Here is a 20,667-nt window from a genome sequence, read left to right as displayed (position 1 = left end):
TGGTGTTGTGGCAGGAGAGCCGTGAAAAATAAGCAGATACACACACGTCTGCATAGAGGATACCATTCAAGAACCGATCCATGCTTCCTGCAGTGACTTGCACGCAGCAGGAGCCTAGCGCCAGCACCAGCAGCGCGCTCGGAGCAGGCAGGCGTGCTGTTGCTCCAGCTCCCCCTTGCCCAGAGGCTGGTCCCTCGGCCCCGCCGCCGCTCCTCAGCCCTCCCGGCTCGGGCACGGCGCTGAGGCGGGCGGGCAGCGGGGCCTCGGCACCCGCCTGCGGCCGCCCGGGGCAGGTGAGGAGGCGCGGGGGAGCCGGGCGGGGCCGGGCTGAGGGGAGGCGCGTGCGACACGTCCGGGGGCGGCCCCGGCTCTGGCAGCGGCGTCTCGAGCCCAACGGCCCTGCCAGGGCGGCGCGTGGTGGAGGCGCGAAGCGGCGCGAGCCCAACGGCCGGCAACGGCACCGGCGTGAGGTGGGGCGAGGCGCGGCGGGGGGAGCGGGCTGGAGGAGCCGAGCCGAACCGGGTGGTGCCGTGCCGTGCTGTGCCGTGCCCGGCGGCTCTGGCACCGCTCCGTGCCGCTGTGCGCCGAGCGCCGCCCCGCACGGCTGCGAAGTCCGAGTTGGCCGCCTTTGTCTCGACAGTGCGGCGGCTGGAGACTGGCACCTTGGAATCACGCGTGTGGGAGGCGTAACGCTGCGAGGAGCTGGAGCGTCGTCGCGTGGGTACTCTGGCAGGCGTTGGGGCGAGTGAAGAAAGGTACGTGAGCGCAGGTGGTGGCTCCCGGACTGCTTCTGCGCTGCTCTTGTCGGAGGGCAGCAAGCTCCAAGAGCTGTAGGGCTCTGAAACGCTGCTCTAAAGCCTGGCTGCAAGGAGGGGTCTGCTCGTCCTGGACGCCTGCTCCTGGCTGATGATTTGTTTCGGTATTTTACCTTTGTGGTGTTTATCCTGTGAAGCGTGGTTCAGGCTAGCTCGGCAGCGTACCTCACTAGTTGAAGACAAGTCACTAAAAATTGCAGCTATTGTTTGCGCAAGATAGAAAATAAATTAAAAAACAGAGACCTTCAGAGATGGTTTCTGTTTATCTCCATAACTAAACATCCTTTATTTTAAAATGTTCCTAGGGATCTTAAGTGTAGCTCTTCAGATCTGTTTACTTTATCTACCCTGAAAGAAACACAGCTTTCACCTGTGTGTGGTGTGAGGTGGGTTGGTATTAGGGAAACCTGTCTGCAATTTGAGTGAAGTGGGCTCGGTCTCAGGCACTTTCAGGAACATAAAGCAGTCAGATACCAGCTGTCATCGCACGCTACAGGAGCCCTTATTTATGTGATTCAGCGATGAGTGTTTACAGCTTGCAGTTTTATGTTATTGTGAATTTATTGCTGTCTTATGCCTAACTGTTTAGATTTCGGATTCTGACGGGTCCTTCTAATGACAATATTAAATAGTTTCTGGCCTTTGTGATTGCATAGCAATAGCTGGGGGAAATAAGCAATAACAGCTGCAGGATATTGTAATTGTATTGTGATAACGCATGTCCACTATTGTAGAATGGTGTAATTTAAAAACAAAAAGCCTTGTAAAGAGGATACAGATCCAAACACAGCCTGGTTTTGTGCTTGTGACGCTGGCAGTCCAGTAGCAGGAGTAGCAGCACCCAGCCACAGGCAGATGTTACCCTGTAACCACCGCGCTGATGTAACGCATGGATCTGTTTGTGCAAGATGGAGAGGGGAGTAAATGGGGCTGAACCTTGCCGTGGCTTCTTTTTTTTTTAATTATTTATTTATTAATAGTGAAATGTAAATAAGGGCGTCCTTACAGGTGGTTGGTAGTGACTAATTTAGTGGAACAATGAATTGATGAAGGGGGAGGGTTGATGACCCTGGCAGCAAAGATGTCTGCCTAATGTCTATATGAATCTGACAAATGCCAAGCATCCTTATTACTGAAGTAGTGACTCATCAGATAGATACAGCTTTAAGTGAAGGACTGATATACACAAATAAGATCTAGAATATTAAATATTTTCCTGTTTTATTTTCCTTTTTTAAAATTGTTTACTGTTACTGTAGCATACTTTGTGGTATTATATCAGTTGCATTAGTTACATTACTTGGTTTGTTAGTCCACAGTTGGTTTTGCCTCACCAATTTATCAAATGAATAATGCCATGCTATTGTGAATATAAATTTTCTGCATTGCATTGCACATGATATTATATTTATTATACACGGCATTATAAATATTGCAATACCAAGTATTAAACACTGAACTCTTTCATTTTGTTGTTGTAAATGACTTGATTTCTTAAGCTCGGTTTAAATATATTTGCAGATTTTCCAACTGTAGTAAGGATGCGGGTATTACCCCATCCTTCAACCATCCTGTTTATTGCATGGCTTTATCATGAAAAAAAAACAAACACCTGTTGCCTTTCCTGGATGAGCTCAGTCTCCATTGGAGATGACTCCCACTGCTCTGATCATCCTCAGCAGTTTGATGGCTTATCTGAGGACTTCATGAGACCTGCATGGTTCTGTGCCAGGCTAGGTAGACCAAGATAGGAAGGAGAGGGGGCATGACTATGTTTCCAGATAGCTACCCAAATCTGCACTCCGTGTGGGATGAAACAAAGAATTAATCAAACTGAGTGGTTTTGGTAGTCCTATATTCTGTATAGTGTTCAGCCTGATAAGCAAGTGTGGTTTGAACAGATAAAAAAGAATTTATTTCCTAGTTAATAGCTCTTCAGAACTATCCAAAACCATGAGCCACTCTGCAGATTACACTTGCACTTAGTTTCCAAGATTTCTTTTAGAAGTATTTTGCTATAATCTGATGTTTAAGTAATTGCTGTGTTAAAATAAAGATGTATTTAATATATGTGTATATTTAGAGTGAGACTACTTTTATATACAAAAGCAATTTCTGCAGATCATGTTTGCAAAACTGTTTTCTCCAGGGTTCTTTCCCACTTCATTGTGCTACAAACCAGCACAGAGGTAAAATAATTTTAACAGTATTTACATGTAATATTTTTTGTGCAGTGTTCTCAAGATGTTTTACGTCATTACACGTGCTTGACAGAAAAATAAGTCTAGCATTTTTGTAAGATTATAATGGGGTGTAATGGGGTGCTGAAAAGGGCATGTTTGATTGCATTGTGAATTCCATGTTATTACATAGATGCTTTGATCAGCGTTTTTGTTGTTGTTGTTGTTTTATTCACGCTTCTGGGAGCTGTTTGTGCTCAAATGGGAATTGCATGACTCTGATTTTTCACTTTGCTTTGAAGTGACAACAGCATTCTCAAAAGGGATGGTTTTCTATTCTAGCAATCAAACATTAATTTTTGTTACCTGGTGAGAACACAGGTACAAAAGCAAACTGTATGTATAAGTAACCTTGAAATAAATACTGCTTTAAACAATTGCATTGTAAATATTGCTTTATGTAATCTGTTTTATGCAATACTCTTTTTCTTGTGTGTGCTTCTCATCAAGTGCTTTTTTTTTTTTTTTTTTTTTAAAGATCTGTTCTTTTTCCTGTGTACAGATAGACTGAGCAATGTAAATCAGGAGTACACATTTTGTACCAAGTATATCTGGGAAAGAAATGTGCAAGCTGCTATTCTTATGTTGTACATAGTACATCTTTTTAAACAGTACTTTGCGTAGCTTAATCTGTATAAATGATATATATATATATATCATCAATTTTTAGTGGAAATTTGGTAGATAATTGTGGGGGAGAGTACGGAAGTAAGATCTGAGGAAGCATTTTGTTTTCAGGTTGAAAATACACGAGCATTTTTGATAAGAAAACCAGAACTAGCGGTAATTTCCCAGCAGACATGTTTCTGTTACAGCCTTGCTATGTCATGACTGACTTTTTTTGCAGTTCCCATGGCAACAAGGATTTTTGATCTGCAAAACAGAACACTGTGTATGGTTTGAGGGGGTACATATTTTCTTTATTACAGAAGCAATTTTGATCCATGAAAGGAGCTGATCAGGCTCCCTGGTGTCCTGCTCCCATCCCCCCTTTAATAATCCATGTTTTGTTTGTATCACATGTAAATGTGAATTCCTTTTTGACAGAAACGTGGTTACCAGTTTTCATTTTTGTCATAGTATAGGAGATGGCAGAAAATTTGTAATGGCTTGTTGTAATCATAGCCTGGAAAATATGCTCCAGGTGGAATCCTGACAAGCAAAAAGCCACATTTGTAAACATCATATATGCATATAAAACACTGAGAGTTAAAGCTGCTTGGGATTTGCATTGTCTTCCACTAGTATATACTTTGGCTTGATGGACACTGTTTCCAAGATGAATTGATAAAACAGCTACTTTTAAAATGGACTTAGATGCTTTAACACAAGAATCCTAAAATAATATACGTAGTTCACATACTAAAATTTGTGAACAGTGGTGGTAATCTTGTGTATGTTTTATGTGTATGCCTACCCCTCACCTTTTCAGGTGAGTATACTGATGGCTTTGCTCAAAATAGTTTATGAAGGCTGAGGGCAAACATCAGGGTCATGATCAGAGCTTTGGCACTTCCCGAATGCTGGTTCTGAGGTCTGAAGATGCCCTGTTGGCTGCAGTGTGTGGGTGATGGAGGTGGCGGGGCACCACTGCTTCCTCCAGTGTTCCTTTTCTTGGGGTAGCTGAGAGACACCCCTTTGTGAAAGACCTTTCACTAGTGCTGTCACCTGGGTGTGTCTGAGCTTGCATCAAAAAGTGGCATACATGTGAGAGAGAAACCATGGATCACACCCAGACCCATCCATGACTACAGTGAGGCAGCATCAGGTTTCTCAAATGAAGCCTAAACTGCCCTAAAATTTCTGAAATGATTGATTTTTTTTTTTTTCTCTTTATTGACCCCCTAGTGGATAGATTAAACAAGGTAGGCGCGTGTAGTTTGGATCTCTGCGTCTCTCTTCTCTTGAACAATTCTTGAATCAGTTTGGCACTAAGGTTGAATGGTAGCTTATAGCCTGCAGCAGTGTCATGCAGAAAGCTTTAAGTGGCTTTTGGGTATCCTTACATTTGGGGATTCAAGAAAATCAGGATATGAATATTCAAAATTTGAACATGGGTATGCAAAGCTTTATGGTGACTGACAGCATCTGGTAGTGTATTGCATACCACCTCTGGAAACAAACTCATTTTTGTGAGCTTGGCGGTTTATTCTGATAGCGTAATACTAGGCAGCAGAGTTTTTCACTGAACCATTTGTCCAGTGCTCCCTAAAAATTCAAGAGAAGGTAATTGCTGGCTCAGGCGTTATGCTTGAGAAACGTGTAAAATTTGGGAGGAAGAATCACTTAAATGCAACTAAAGAATAGAAAGAGTTGTGAGTTGCAATCTCAGATCTCTTCCGCTGTATGTGGAGAGGCTGCAGGGCTGGTGGTTGTGTGGAAAGCTGGATGGGTGGGTCAGGTGGCTGGCATCTGCCTTAATGTTGAGCTGCAGCAGAGGAGGCAACAATACAACGCTGCGGTCACTGACCCTGGGTTGTTCTGGGTTATAAATCCTGTGGTTGCAGCCTCTGCTGTTCCTCAACATGTGCTGTTCACGTTTAAGGGCTTTTCAGCTCATCTCTATCACCATCTGCTCCATAATGGAAACAGAGCAGTTTTGCTGTATGTGAGCCCTTGGCCTCCCTGAGTAGAGGAGGAGGTGCACGAAGCCCTGGTCTGGCCCTGGGAACTTCGTTGTCTGCTTGGCTTTGTTGGGGTGCTGGGTGCTACTCACCGGTCTATCATTGTGGGTGGAAAACAAAGTGAGGTAATCTCTTATGCATGAGGACATACATGTTTTTTATACTATGTGTGCTTTCATGCTTGTGTATGAAATACTACACACCCTAATGTGTCTCTAATTGGAAAAAGGAAACCATAGTCCATCTGTGGAACACCTTGTCAGCAGGAATATATTGGCACCATTTGTCCTGCACGGGCAATTAGAAAAGCAGCAGCAGCATTTCTTAACTGCAAGTATGCACTAGGTGTCAGTGCGTGATCACACCGAATTGGTGTTTGCATGGAGAGGTTCATTATGGTACCTCCCTTATGGATAGTGATTTTAAAGAAAATTCCTACTTTGTCTTCAGAATGTAGTGTGGCTTAGCCACACTACACATCAAAAGGAATTAATTCAATCCTTTTTTTTTTTAGGAGTGGTCTGATAAAAATGTTAATTAAGAAGAAATCATACTTAGTGCTAAATAAAGGTAATTTAAAGACTTTCAGCAGTTCATGTGTTGATCATCATCTAGATTTCTTGCCAGTATTTGGTATATTACTGATGAAATATGCTACATGATTCTGTTTCTGATCTTGGGTATGACTAAAATTCCTAATAAAATGAGGGAAAATCAGTTTTTATAATTATGCATTATTTGTAGAACAAACAGTCAATTATTTTCAAAACTACAATTTTTCTTAAGGTTTGTACAAGATTAAGTCTGTAAATATCAGCTGAGGTGGAAGAAATACCATGAATATAGCTAAAATTGCTTGGTGTTATGAAAGAAAATGTTTTGTTCTCTTGTTGTATACAGACACCAGAATGGAAAATCACATTCATTAGGATATATTTTAATGCCTAAATTACTTGCATCTCAGTATTAGGTTATTTGACTTTTAAACAGACTTAAATTCAGAATATTTAGCCTTGTTTTAACCTACTTCTAATGATAGATGACTAGAGAATGTATATTTGATATACATTCAATCAGCATTTGTTTAGAACTTTAACTTGTTGCAAAACATTTTATTTCTGTTTTGTGTGTTGAAGTATTCAGTGAGAACAGTGCATTAGTAGGCTAAAATATCATAAATAGTCACTCATTTGATAAATATTTGAAATGGCTCTCCTGTATCTTCCATTTTGTACTCAAATTCTATTAAATTTTAATCCATAACAGTGAATGGTAAAAAACAAAAACAATATATTACTGTCTCATATGTAATGTATGGAAAGGCCGCCTTTAGCATTGCTCCATGGTACCATAAGGAAGTTGTTAATGCCCATGCTAGTAGCTTACAGAAGTTGATTTGTTTATAAACACATTTTTCACTCACACTTAACATTATGTTGCTCTGTGTTCTGTGCGGAACATGAATATTGATGTGACTGATGGCTGACCTTCAGTATTTCCCCTATTGTTGCAGCTGTAAAAGAGAACTGTTGTTGGTGTCATCTTTGTTTATTCAGTGACAGGACGACACTTAACTGTCAGATACTTTCTATCCGTCCATTCGTCAGACATAAAGGCATTATTTTTTTCCACACCGATTGCCCTCTGGTTACATTGTATAATGAGTTTTAAGCACTACATCTTTCATCAGGGGATGCAGCTACCTTTCTAGCCATATTTTAAGACAAATTCTGATCTGGCTTGCATAAGGAGGGCCATAAGAAGTACCACTAGTTAGAGATTAAAATAGTGTTTTGCTCCCTCTATACTCCCTTACACAGACATACTGAATATAAATGCATATAACAAGTTCTAAATATAGGAGAGTTTGAGTGACTTGTCACTGCATGTGATTCCTTGACTTTGTCTCTGAACACTGAACAAAAGCCCATTCGCCAGCTTCAATTGCTCATTAACTTCACCAGAATTATTATCAATTCACAATGATGCAGAATAGAGCAGATTCTGTCACTGTTTTAAAAATTGCCCTTAACTAAGGCTTAAGAATTAATGCATAGGAAAGGCTGATTTTTGATTGTTTGTTTGTTTCTAATGTCAACTTTGGTATTTTTATAGGATCTCTCTTGAGAAGTTCATCTGTCTGAAAAGAGATTTTTGTGCTCAGTGACAAAATTTTATTTTCCCTTATTTGACATGGCTTGAGCAAATTGGTTAAAATTATTCCCAGTGCTTTCTTTCCGCTGTGCTGCTTCTCATTGCCAAGCATGATGTTTTCTTGGTGTGTTGCCTGTGAAGTTTGTGATTTAGGGAAGCATTTTTGCAATGCCCAATGCTGCCCTGGAGGTGATTAAAAAGGCATCTGCAACTCAGGAAATCAATTTGGCGGTTCTCTACTGCTTTAACCTTTAATGTAATGCTTTATTTCCTATGCTAAAAAACACAGTAAAGTTCAGTCATCCTGCATTTCACTGGGATTTCTAGATGGCTAAAGTGAGCATATTAGCAAAGTAGTATGTCTGAATTTCTGATCTCTAGAGTATAGGCAGCTGTGTACATTGAGAATCTCCAACACTGATCCCTCTTCTGTGGGTGGACTCTTGATATAATAGGATCATTTCTGTTACAAAAGATAGCCATGCACTCGTTTTTTTGTAGTTGAGAGCACTTCCTAAGAAAGTGAGAGACTTGGTTACTGTTCTTCCCTCAGTCTGAAAGTGTTCCAGTCTGCACCTGCATCTTCCAGAAGTGTGCCATAAATGACAAGCTGTAACATAATTTGGAGCAGATAATGCTGAGGAGTGTGTCTTCTGGGTGAAAAGGGACAAAAAGGGGTGTAACACTCAAGCCTCATTACTGGGTCACTCAGCTGGGCTTGCTTTCATGTTCACACAATGTTTCTGTATTGTACACAACGTTTTGGAAATAGGGACCAGACTCCCATTTCCTCCTGAGTGTCCTCTTCTAAACTCCTCTGCAGATCTGTATGTGGAGGTGCAGGTGGATTGTTTGCTGAACAAACTTTGGTGGAGACCAAGTACGTTTTAATTTATCAGCAAAGCTAAGTGCAGACATTCTGAACTCCACCTTAGCTACGACACAATAAAAAGGTAAATAATGAACTTTTTAACTTGCAAGAATTGTGACAAATCAGGCACCTATTGAATTTCAGAAAGGGCAACTGATCTATCAAGTTATTTGTGTACAGTGTTTTTAAATAACTTTGCTGTTTATGCATATAGTGTACTTGAGAATCATCATTTGATCACTTCTCTTTGATAACTGCTTGGTGTGTTGATGTCCGGAAGATCTGAAATCTGTTAGAGAAGATTGGCCTTAAGATATTGGTGTAGACTTAGGAGCTCTCTAGTAATGTATGTAGAGTGATTTATGGCCAGTCACCCAGCATTAACTGCATCTGAGTGTAAAGCTGCTTTTAAGGGCATGTGTTCAATCTGTGAGGCTGAGCACAGGGTAGCTGTGGAGTCATGCATTAAGCTGTGCTGGGTGGAGAGAGTCAAACTTTGGAACTTTGATTCTGTGATGGAAATACAGGGATTAGATTGATGTTGTAGTTTCTTCCATAAAATATCTCACCCGTGGCTCTAAAAGAGAAGGGGTGGAGGGGGGAATCTTATACTTGCAAAGTACAAATGGTCTTTGATATTTATTAAAGTAATTAATAAAAGAATGAAAGTCTTCAGGCAGCCTGGGACGTGCAATTTTTAAAATTTTTTTTTTGGGGGGGATCTATATGCTTAATTGCTAGCAAGGTCAGAAGTGGCTTGATTCAAAATCAGCTTAAAGGTTTCATCAAGTCAGAGTGTTATTAGAGAAAGATGGAATATTAATAAAAGAAGAAACTTGTATAACCTGCAAGATAAGCAGAAAGAAAAAGAACGCTTATTAATTTTTCAGATACTCAGTGGTAACTAAGTATGGTCTCATAATGAACTTGTCACAGGGAAAAAAAAAAATTTCTATCCCTCCCTGAACTAGCTATTAGTTACCTTTTTGCTGCCAGTCTGTCTGTGCCCCGTCCAAAAGGGGTAGTACCCCATCTCTTTTCTTACCTTGCCATTCCAGCATTATACTCCTTACCAAAGCTGATATGGCTACAAACTTTTTTTTTGAAAAAAAAAATGTTGTTGGTTTTTGTTTTGTTCTGTTAAGTTTGCTTAATTTTTTTCTTTCAGTCATGACATCTAGATTATGGTTTATAAGAGTCTTGTTTTTAAAATCTTATGTTTCAGGCTGTTACTATAAAACATGTTGGTATGTAAATAACTGGAACTGGAAATAATTTCCATGCTAGAAAGCTGCTTTGTAAGATAGTCACAGATGAATTAATGTGAAATCATATATACTCTTGTGCTGAATTTATTTGCTTACCTTTTCTCTCCCATGTTTCATTTATTATTCCACTTCTGAGTTCACTGAAGGCAGGTGACTGTACTCTTAAACTGATTGAAGGAATACAGATGGATGTTGGTAAGTGGGTGGGAGTCTGAGGAGTTGAAATTTATGCAACTTGCACTTGAAGAGGTGAAAATTAGTCTGCCTTGAATATGTTTCTCAATTTTGCCTTGAAATTTGTTCCCACCTGGCAGTATTTTCATGGAGGTTTCTGGTGTTTTTTATATGAACTGTATCTTTTTTTTTTTTAAGAGGAAAGGAGAATTTGTTTTGGTTTTGTTTATCAAGGGCTAAAGAAAAACTTGCTTATTATAACAGAGGTCTGCAGTACTGTTACCCTTAAAACTGAGAAAGGAACTAGCTTTTTACAGCTGCACAGAAAGCAGTGTATTCTTTTTTTTTTTTTTTTTCCTCGCCATCTTAGAATAGTGTTTACAGCTCTTTGAAAATTCCACCTCATGTAACATGTTGTCAAGTGTCAGGTCCACTGACCATTATTGCCACTTTTTAGCATCCTCATATGCTATATAAAAAAGGCTTGTTTTTTATACTGTTGTAAACTGTAACAAATATTGTTAGGCACAGCTGCTTCAGAGATAGCAGTCTTCTATGTTCTGTTAAGAAGTAAAATTGTCTGAATGTTACGATGAAGTAATCATGCTCTTTCTTGAAAGAGTTTAGATTCTTGAACTATAGGGTGACATGTTTCCACTCCGCATCGCCTGCAGTTATCCAGCTGCTGCTGAGCAGTCATCCCTTCAGGCTTCAGTAAACGCAGTCAGTAGGGCATTCCAGCCAATATAACTTGTATGCGTGCTGCGTTTTTGCATGGTGCTACTTCTGATTTCTGAGTGCTGGTTTGTTCAGAGACTCACACAGGTTCTGTGCGGAGCCTGTCACTATTTAAACCTTGGATTGTTGGAATCCAACGTGCCTTGAAAAATTTCTGAGGCTTGTAAATGACAGCATTTGCCCACCATTTGTGGGAAAGAAACCTCAATTCTCCTTTTTTTTTGTTATTATTATTTTTTTCCTCCTCCATCTTCAAGAGTCTTTTGAGAGGTTGGGCCCTTTCCTCTCACAAACTGTGTTGGCCATTGGCTTAACTCTTGGCTCCTAGCCGTGGGAGCCATTGTTATTCTAGGCAGGTTGGTCATTTTTGGTCATATTCATGGTCATTTTGTATTTCAGTTCCACAGCTGATCTCTCAGCCAGGTACTAAGAGCAATTGTCTTTCTCGGCCACAATGTCTCTGACGCCTAAATAGTGCTCTGTGCCAGGCTTTTGTAGCTACCTCTAGAGGTGCTGCGCTTTGTAATTTGCTGACTGATCTTTCAATAAACAGCTTGCTGTTGTTCAAATTATATGACAGCACCTTCCAGTGTGGCAAGACACATGCAGTGTTTTCAGGAGCCTTCCTCCTAACCTTGCTACTCTCGTTTTATCAGCTCATAGCAACAGATGCATTTTTCCTGGAGTGAGGTGGGATTTTTTTTTTTTTTTTTCTTAATGCTGTAACTGCAAAAAGCCAAGTGCCTCAGGAAGAATGGAGCCAGCACGTGAGTGCCAGATATTCACAGGTTCCAAGGCATGTTTGCAGAGCTCTTGGCCTGTATTTCATGTTCTGAGAGGCACATAGGATATAGGACACTGAGAAAGAAGGGGTTACAAAGTCTTTCTCTTTTCAGGAGGTCTGATAGATGGAACATGACATATGTGCCTGGAATCTTGGTAGCAGAATGGCAAATAAGATTCTTATTTCTAGACCACATATATGGAACGTAATCAGATGTTGTAGTGACAATCTTTCAGGACAGCTTTATCCTGTTGAAAACTTGATGGCTTCCCATGTTTATATCTGAGGTGGTAACTTCTGCTCCTGAGCCAGGCAGTAGCCACTATGTTTCTTAGGCAAGCGGCTGATTCCCCTGGTTGGCAGTCTGATGAAAAAATGGGTATGTCTCAAATGTCTGCCTGTAGCTTTCTCCAAATACCAACCTCCATCTGTGTCTTCATTAAGCAGAATGCCTGAGCTGAATCTCACAATTTAGAATCTAATTACTGTAGTTCTGTAATGAAGGACAATGTGATGACCAATCAAAAAGTTACATAACCTGAGGGGAGCTGCTGGGAGTCACCCATGATATGAGTGCCTGTGTGGATTATCAAGTGAAGATAAAGAGACGTCACTTACTGGTATTCGGAGTTCTTTGACACATGTAAATCTGCAAGTAGCTTTTTCCCCCAGCCATCTTTTCCCTTCCTTTCTGTCCCACTTGCAAATATTTGCATTTCAGGAAAAAAAAATATATATAAAAAAATAAATTGCAGAATGTGCTACCCAGAATCTTAAATGTGAGAACAGACAGGACACATCACATCCTATCCCATGTTGCAGGAAGAAAAAGTGGTCTAGTCTTGGTGTGAAGGTACATGTGAACCATAAGGAACTGATGAGCTGTTGCTCCCATCTCACTAACCATTGTGTGTTTCTTCAAAATATGAAGTAAAGACCACTAGCAGAAAACTGGATGCAGAACTATTGATTTAGCTTTAAAGAATTTTAACTATCTTTAGATAAGTAAATCCATCGTGATTCCAGGAAGCAAATCAGTATGGATTCTAAAGCAGCTATGGACCAGATATCGAATAAAGTAAAGGAGAGAGAGGAAAATGAATCTATTTTATTAGATAAAATAGAACAGTTGTGTTTTTTATTTATTTTTTATTTTTATAAAGAGAGGTATAAGGTCTAAAGGGAAAGAAAATGGGATTACTATTAGAGACTGCTGAGGGAGGGGAGTGGAACAATTAGCTCTGCTAGAGAAAGAGGCTGAAGAAAGATATTCTGGGAAGGATCATGTTCAGTTTTAGCAGTGGATGTTATGAAATACAAGAGATTTGTTTGAGGTTCTAATTACTCACTAAGCTGTGTCAGCTCACCTTTACAATCGGGGCTGTCTAAAGCATTAAGATGAACATGGGTTTTATTTTATCATTATTATTATTATTTTTTTTAACCAGCATCTCTTTTAATTTGCTTAGTACCATTATATGGTAAAGCAGAGGGGATTACTGTGATGCAATTTATATACACTTTCTACATTTTTTTTTCTCTGAAGTTTTTTTTTTGTCCTCTATGAAGGAAGTGATCCTTCAACATGTCACCCTTGCGTAAAGGAATTGCTAAAAGAAGCTTTAATCTTTGTAGACTGAAAGAAAATGGAAGCAAATATTTTAGTAGCAACAGACATGAGCAGGAAAAGAAGTGCAGAAAGTTATTTCAGGAGCCTGCTTCCAGATGAAGCCTTTCTTTTGTGCAATGTAATGGTTCTGGAGGAAAAAACAAGGTATATTTTAAGAAGTATTAAGCAAAGAGGGAAAACAGACATTCAAGAAAAAAAAAGAAAGGTGAAATAGCTGGAGGATTATGAGCCCACCCACTAATCACTTGAGTCACAAGCAGAGACTGGGTACAAGTTCAAAAAGGCCACTTTCCTTTCCTCCATCTGTGTATATGTGACCTACTAGTCCAGTAACAGCACCGCACAGCCGGGTAGCATTGCTCAGACTTCGAAAGTGTTGGCTTGGAGGTGGACAGCCTGCTTCATGTGCCATGCCAGTGTGGCCAGCGTAGCTGGTGGCTTCAAAGGGGCATGCAGGCAGGTACTGAGGGTGGCAGCGGGGCAGGGGCCAAATCCCCCAGCACAGAGCAGGGATGGCAGCTGGGGGGAAACTGAGCGTTCACCCAGGGAAGTCCAGTCCATGCTTGGCATCAGGGGCTGGATCAAGTGGGCATGTGGCCGGGTGTGGCAGCGCAGTCATAGCATGGTCAAGGGCAAGAGGCCCTTTAAAAGCATTGTCCTGGCAAAAAGTGGGCAGCCACTCAATGAAGCTGCTTTGGGCATCTTCTTTCAAGGCCACTAGCTGCACTGGCTATAATTTGGCCTTGTGCCTAGCCAAACCCCCAGGACACGGGTTTGTACTCAGGGCCCAGACATACTGGCAGAGTTGCATTTCACATATTTAAAATACCTTTCTCTGTTAAGTAGGCTGGTGTTTAGAAACATAATTCATTTACTTAACGGTTTTTTGTCTTTCTTTTTTTTTTTTTTTCATGAAGACTGCTTGCATTTTAATTTAGGGATCCCGATTACCTGTCTTAAATAGTTGCTTCAGTCTGGGAGTTTTATCTTAGAGTTTCTGTTGTGTTTGTTGTTATTAACTTGTTTATTTCATAGCAGGTACTATCAAGACATTCTGACTTGTCTATATGTACTGCCCATTTCTCTGTGACTAATTATTCTAATAGTGCTTCAGGACTAGAACAGCATTGCATCTTGCATCTGTGTTGAAAAGATTTATATTAAAACGAGTTATGAGATTACAATTCTCAGATGCCATGCATCTCCTTCAGCAGCCAGGCTGGTTGAGAGGTGAAGCCCTAGTGCTCTAAATTTGTTTCTGCAGATAACAAAGTAAGGATGAAGATGTCTTCAACCAAGTCTCTCATCGGGGCAAAACGTCTATTTAGTCTTCCCTCAGTGTTCCTGAAAGTTCTTAACCACTAAAAAAAAATCATATTGATTGTCTGGATTTGTCATCGAGGAGTTATTTTAGTTTTTGAACAGAGGCAGGAATGAATTTCCATTTTTCTAGGCACTGAGGAAGAGGTTTTATGTTAAATAGCTGTAATTTGGATAAAAAGCCACCCACTTTTCTTGTAGGTGTCTTATAGAATCTGAATGTTATACACAGGATCTACTGGCAGTTCGTTATGGTAAGAGTGACAGGTAATTTTTCCAGAAGCTAAAATAGCTATTACTTCATAGTGGAAGTATGCTAGTTCAAATTGGCCTTACTACGGTTAAAGATCAATAATTCAGCGAACAGTATAGATGCTCTTCTTTAAAGGAATTCACAGTAAATTTCGTTGGAAAGCCATAGCCAAAGATAGAAATTTGTAAACAGAAAGGTACTTGTCAGCTTCTACTTCTTAACATTTTCTTTTCAAAGGGAAATCCTGGAGTACAAATGCTTTGATGTGGCAGTAAACTTTACATTAGCCGGGACTGAAGACTCATTCTTGATTTTGATTTTAGTTTTAAGCTCTCGTGACGTTAATTTAATGATCATGTCTTCAGCTGAGCTGATACCCGATTGATATAGTTATATAAAAAATCAAATTCTCTTTGGAATTTGTCTTGGAAAACATCTTTTCATCATGATTTAAGAGGCTACAAGTAGACAGTATCACTGAGGCAAACAAATTGAAAATTGTTTGCCCACTCATTCTCTGCATTTGAGTTCTTAGGCAGAAAGTTTTGTGTGGTTGAAGTTCACCTAGGGCATTGGCTTTGGGCAGTAGATTTTGGCTGTTAGAGTTGGATTTGATACTTGTGGGTCCTTTCCAGCTTGGCATATTCTCTGCAATAAATAATGAAGAGCCATAAACACCACTTAAATAGGTAGAGCTTTATACAGGTAAAACTTTAAGGAGAAGGTTACTACTGATTATTCACCTTCAGATATTTTATAAATGATGTCTTAAGCAGGAAGAAAATGTGCTTAGCTGATGCTTAGGGATACTAAAATGGCTGAAGTACAGTTACAATTTGATAGAAATTAAAACCACGGGAAATCTGAGTTCTCCTCTCCCTTTATTATTTTGGCCTTGGAACTTCTGATGCTGCATATCTTGGTACCTTAGGGCTATTTTTAGCCTTTACAATTGGTATTCCTTTGCAGCATTGGAGAGTAGTAGGAAATTACTGTCATCAATCCCTGAATTGTAATTTGCATTGAGATTTCAGAGTCTTGCTTTGTATAAAAGCACCATTGTTACTTTGATAATCACAAAATTTCTTAAATGCACAGCAGCACTCTTCACTGCAAATCTGGATAGCTGAGTACAAAGCTGACGTGCAAAAATATATCAAAGACTGTGTATAGGCAGTAACTGTTCCTACAGCTGCTTGCTTGGGTTTTCTTAGAAAAAGAAGCTGAAGGGGAGAATTGCAATTTACTACTGGAGCTGAAGGTTATTAGTACACTTTTTTTTTTTTTTTTTTTTTTCTTGTCTTTAAATTTTGTCATTACCTGCCAGTACAGAGCATCCTCAGTGATTACTAAGTAGCATATTAAAACTGTTTTTCAGATGTGGGTTTTTTTTTTTGTTTGTTTGCTTGCTGTTTTCCCATTTTGCTAGCATGCAGATGGGGGTTGGGAGCGGGAAATAAGGGGGCGAGGAGAGAGCATGTTCCAGAGGATGCCAGGATGACTTCAGTTATTGGATGACTGCTGTCTGATGGATGGAAAAAGGAGGAGTAAACCTTTCAGTCTGCATTGATAGAGCTGAAACACAGAAAGCCAGTTTACAGGTAAGGGAGGAAAAAAAAATCCTTAATAGCTGTTCTTGATCCTTGCCACAATATTTCTTGGCTTAAAAAAAAAAAAAAGCATGTGCAAGCATCTTACTGTTTGTTCCTCATTAATGACTATGAAGCAGCTTCTCAGCTTATTATTTCTCCTTTGTAGGAGATTTCAACTTAGATGAGATCCATAGGCAGTGAAATCATAGGCATGCCTAATGCAATCTGATAACTCTCATTTGACAGTATGGATATTGCATTTCATTGATGCTGAAGTTGTTCATATGGCTATAGGAAGAGAAATCTTACATGTGATGGAAATACTGTTGAAAATACAGTGTATGCTACCAGCAGTAAAACAGTGCAGGAAAATCTAAAAATGTTTTCTTTGAGTTTGGGTAGGAAAAGGGACTTAAAAATAAACTGTTTCAAAAAATGTACATATTTTTATTTAGTGTTGAACATACAGAAAGAGTGGCTCCTCAGAGCAATTCTTAAAGGATGAAGGCTGTATTGTGGATTTTTGTATTATTTCTTTATTAGGAATGTATCTGGTTATAATTCAGTCATACATTTTTTGTCATAAAAGTGCATATAATTAAATTATGCATACAAGATAGACAAATCTTGTAATTCTTAATGCAGCTACATACCAGATTCAATAAACTGTTGAAGTAGGTTGTATGAAACATATTTTACCAATTTTACCTGTTACCAGTAGCTTTAAGCTCACAGAAACTGAGGATGGCAAGTAGCAAATAACTCACTTGTTACAGAAAACAGGATTGTTTATCAAGATAGATTATTTGAGGGTATAGAATTACAGTCCTGGTTCCACCGAAAAATTTGGAGACACCAGTATTTGCCTCCCTGGGGTGCAGATTTCAACGTGTGTACTCTACTGACTTATTTCTGCATGCTTTACATGTAGCAAATAGCTATTATAGTACAGGACCCCATTATGCTGGTGTGAATCAGAAATCTTGATTGAAATAAATGAGTTGTGATTATATATTGTTGCCGATGTATAGATTTTTTTTTTTTTTTTTTAAACAGTCATTTACATTACTTGACATTACTGGTGGAGATAGCACTGTGGTGGGAGTTGATTCAGATAACTATATTTTTTGTTAAATTTAATCTCATTATTATATTAAAGGAGCTGCTGCAGATGTTCGAGTAACCACTGTATATTTCTGATGTGACCTTTTTTTTTCCTGGAATTTCTTGAAGTTAGTTATAATAATCTAAGAAATACCTAATTTTTAAGCAATTTTTGATATCAAGTATTTTATGGAAGAAGTTCCTGTTTAAATAATCGATTGTTCCTTAGCAGTTGTTAATTTTTGTGAGACTTACCTGTGTCTTTCAATACTGTATTCTGAATTAATCCATTGATAGAAAAATTGGGAGTGTTATTTCATGAACAACTAGCTTTTAATTAGTTGTTCATCTTCCTACCCCACTGAAAATATAGTCAGGGGATTATCTAGTTGTCACAGTCCATTTATACCCCATTGAAATAAAGGGAAGGATTAGAAGTTTTCAGCTTAGTTTGAGATTATATAACTGTATATTCATAAAGCTAGATTCTGCTAAAATATTAGAAGTTAGTTTTACTAGATTTGAGAGATTAAAATCAGTAAATGCATATATTCAGTTTTCTTGTATTCACTTAGAGAAGGCCTAAATTTCTCAAAATGGGACTTAATTAAAAATTAGCTGGAGAAGGACAATAAAACTCTTACTGATTGCTAAAGAAGAGTGGAAGAAACTCTGTCCTTTGTCCGCATTTTGTACACCTAACCAGCTGTAAGCATAAGGTGTTGTTTCATTTTCTTCTAGCCATTTCTTCAGAGAATGGAGCCTGATGTAAGTTTGCTAAACAAAAAATCAGTAAGACTTAGTGATTCACAAAATTATTCTGAAAAACTGAGAAACTGTTTTTATATCTGCTATTCACTGGAATGTGCACACTGGTAAATAATAAGTGAAAAATAGATGAGATGCATCCTGATATTTGATTATTTGTAAGCAGTTGATATGTATCTTTTTTTTTTTTTCCTGAAATGAGAAATTTTACTCAAACCAGCTCCAGTAACAGAGAGGAGTTGATGAAAACAAAGATCTAGTACCACATGTATTTAAATTATTCTGTCTCCTTGGAAACGCCGCTGCTGCCGATGGATTTTGCTTTTGCTGGCTAAAAATACCTACTTAATAATGACAATGTGAAAGATACTGGATAAAACCACTATGCGTGTCGCTAGTTTTAAAGTTTCCTAATGATTCAGGTATTCTGCTGAACTACAGATTTACACTTTCTATCCAGTATTCCCTATCAGCTGCTGCCAGCACTCATCAGCTTGGTGGAAATGAGATAAACTCATTAGCTTTGGTTGCAGACCCTACTGAGAAGCAAGCGTGAGAGTGGGAGGCAGGACAGCTGAAGAATTAGAAAGCAGGCAGCAAGTTGGAAAAAAGTTCCTGGTGGGGGTGTGAGCATGCATTGTGCAATGTACTTGTGGATACAGGCTTACTCCCAGTGGACTCAGGAAGAGCATGTTTAAGCCCTGCCTTTGTACATTTCCTTTGTGCAAATAAAATATATATGTTTAAATACATTGCAAATCTTTTGTGAAGATTTTCTCATCAGCTGTATGTGTAGACGACTAAAAAATAATAGAAATTATTTTAAGTTAAATATTCAATTGTCTTAAACAAAAGCTCCAGACTAAATCACTAAAAAACCGCTTGTTGTAAGCAAGTAATTGCACTGGTAAGGAATTTCATCCTTTAAAGAATTAATTCCACTATTTTATTTTTTTTATCCACTTCTAACTTACTGATTCCCTGCATATATTACAACTTCTTTTGTTGTTAGCTGGTATTCAGTATATATGAAAAATGCCACTCTTCTATTTATTTTTCTCTCTCTTCATTTCCATTGGTTGGCTTCCTGACTGTGCCAAGAAAACAGAACAAATGACAGATGTTTCCTTAGTGCTGCGTGGTGGGCGAAATGTGCCTCTTTTTTATTTAGTTAGTATATATGTGCTTTGTTTTGGCATAGATCAAAATCACTGATTAATTTTCCAGCATTGAATGAGGCATTTTCCCTGTTCTGCAGTGTCTCAAAGGCAACATTAAAATATTACGTGGTATTGTTACATAGATAAATAATTAATCCTCTGCAAATTAATACTAAAATCCATTTTTAGCTGACAACACGAGTACCAAAGGTTACTTAAAGTGAAAGCTGAGCACTTGGTTTTGATTAATTGAAATGAGTAAGAGGAAAGGATCTGGTATCTTTCATTCTATAAGAGAGTATTAACATATTAATAAGGCAAATTAGTAAATGGATTATAAAAACTTTTCTATGAGGACAATAAAAATTAATCATAGCAGGCTTTCATGTTGAGATTTTTTTTTTGTATTAAGGTGAGAAAAGCTGGGTCACAGTAAAATTAAAGACCACTTTCCTACAGTATGTAATTTAAAATTCCATGGAGATAATAAGTAAATCTGATCATTATTTAAGGAAGCAAAGGTCTGATAAGTTATTGGAAGTAACATCAGTGTGTTTTTACAGCTGTAGCTGAGTTGTGCCAATTTGACATGATTCCTTTGATTTCTGGGTATAGAGGCAGAACTTCTCATCTGCTGAAAACTGTAATGAGAAAGTTTGTCACACATTGCATGTCTCTGCGCAGAATTTGTGGAAGACAGGGATAATAACACGGAGAGAGTACTGCCTTTTTTTTTCTTTTTAATAGCAAGTTGTAGACAGATAAGCTGAAGTTTCTGCCAGGTTAGTGTTTTTTTTTTTTTTCCCTCCAGTTCTTTTCTGCATTATTTGTTTATGCCTGAAAAAGGAGAGAATTTAATTGTTCCGTGCTATACAGCTGGTATCAGACTACATAGGTGAAGACAGGCTCTCCTGTCCCCCCAAAATACCAACCCATCCATTTCTCATGTTTCTAACCCCTCATCACCTGACGTCAGACATTTTCAAGACATCCTCTCATGTATAGGTAACATCATTTTTGTCAATAATTATTGCAAAAGCAAGGTACGAAGGATTTGTTACTTCGATATGTAAAATTTGTGCATACACATGCATGTCCCCATTCATACAAAAACCATTAAGCTGGAAGAGTTTGCTCATGTCTTTTTGGGTAAAAGAGGAAAACATAGTTCA

At 38.8% G+C, this 20,667-nt stretch overlaps 1 protein-coding gene across 5 annotated transcripts in view; it reads left to right on the top strand.

Moving 5' to 3' along the window:
- The first annotated feature begins 577 nt into the window (after positions 1-577).
- Positions 578-20,667, top strand: part of CSRNP3 (cysteine and serine rich nuclear protein 3) — a 101,509-nt gene continuing 81,419 nt past the window's right edge. For 3 of the 5 annotated variants that reach the window (XR_004253388.1, XM_032189683.1, XM_032189684.1), the window contains exon 1: positions 618-755. The gene's annotated coding sequence lies outside the window, so the exon portion shown is untranslated. Of the gene's footprint in view, positions 756-16,411; positions 16,473-20,667 lie in introns of those variants that run through there. The other 2 variants (XM_032189686.1, XM_032189682.1) reach the window with 2 other exon arrangements.

The sequence above is a fragment of the Aythya fuligula genome, chromosome 6 (assembly GCF_009819795.1).
Source record: "Aythya fuligula isolate bAytFul2 chromosome 6, bAytFul2.pri, whole genome shotgun sequence".
NCBI classification, from domain to species: domain Eukaryota; kingdom Metazoa; phylum Chordata; class Aves; order Anseriformes; family Anatidae; genus Aythya; species Aythya fuligula.
This window is presented reverse-complemented; position numbering and strand designations above follow the sequence as displayed.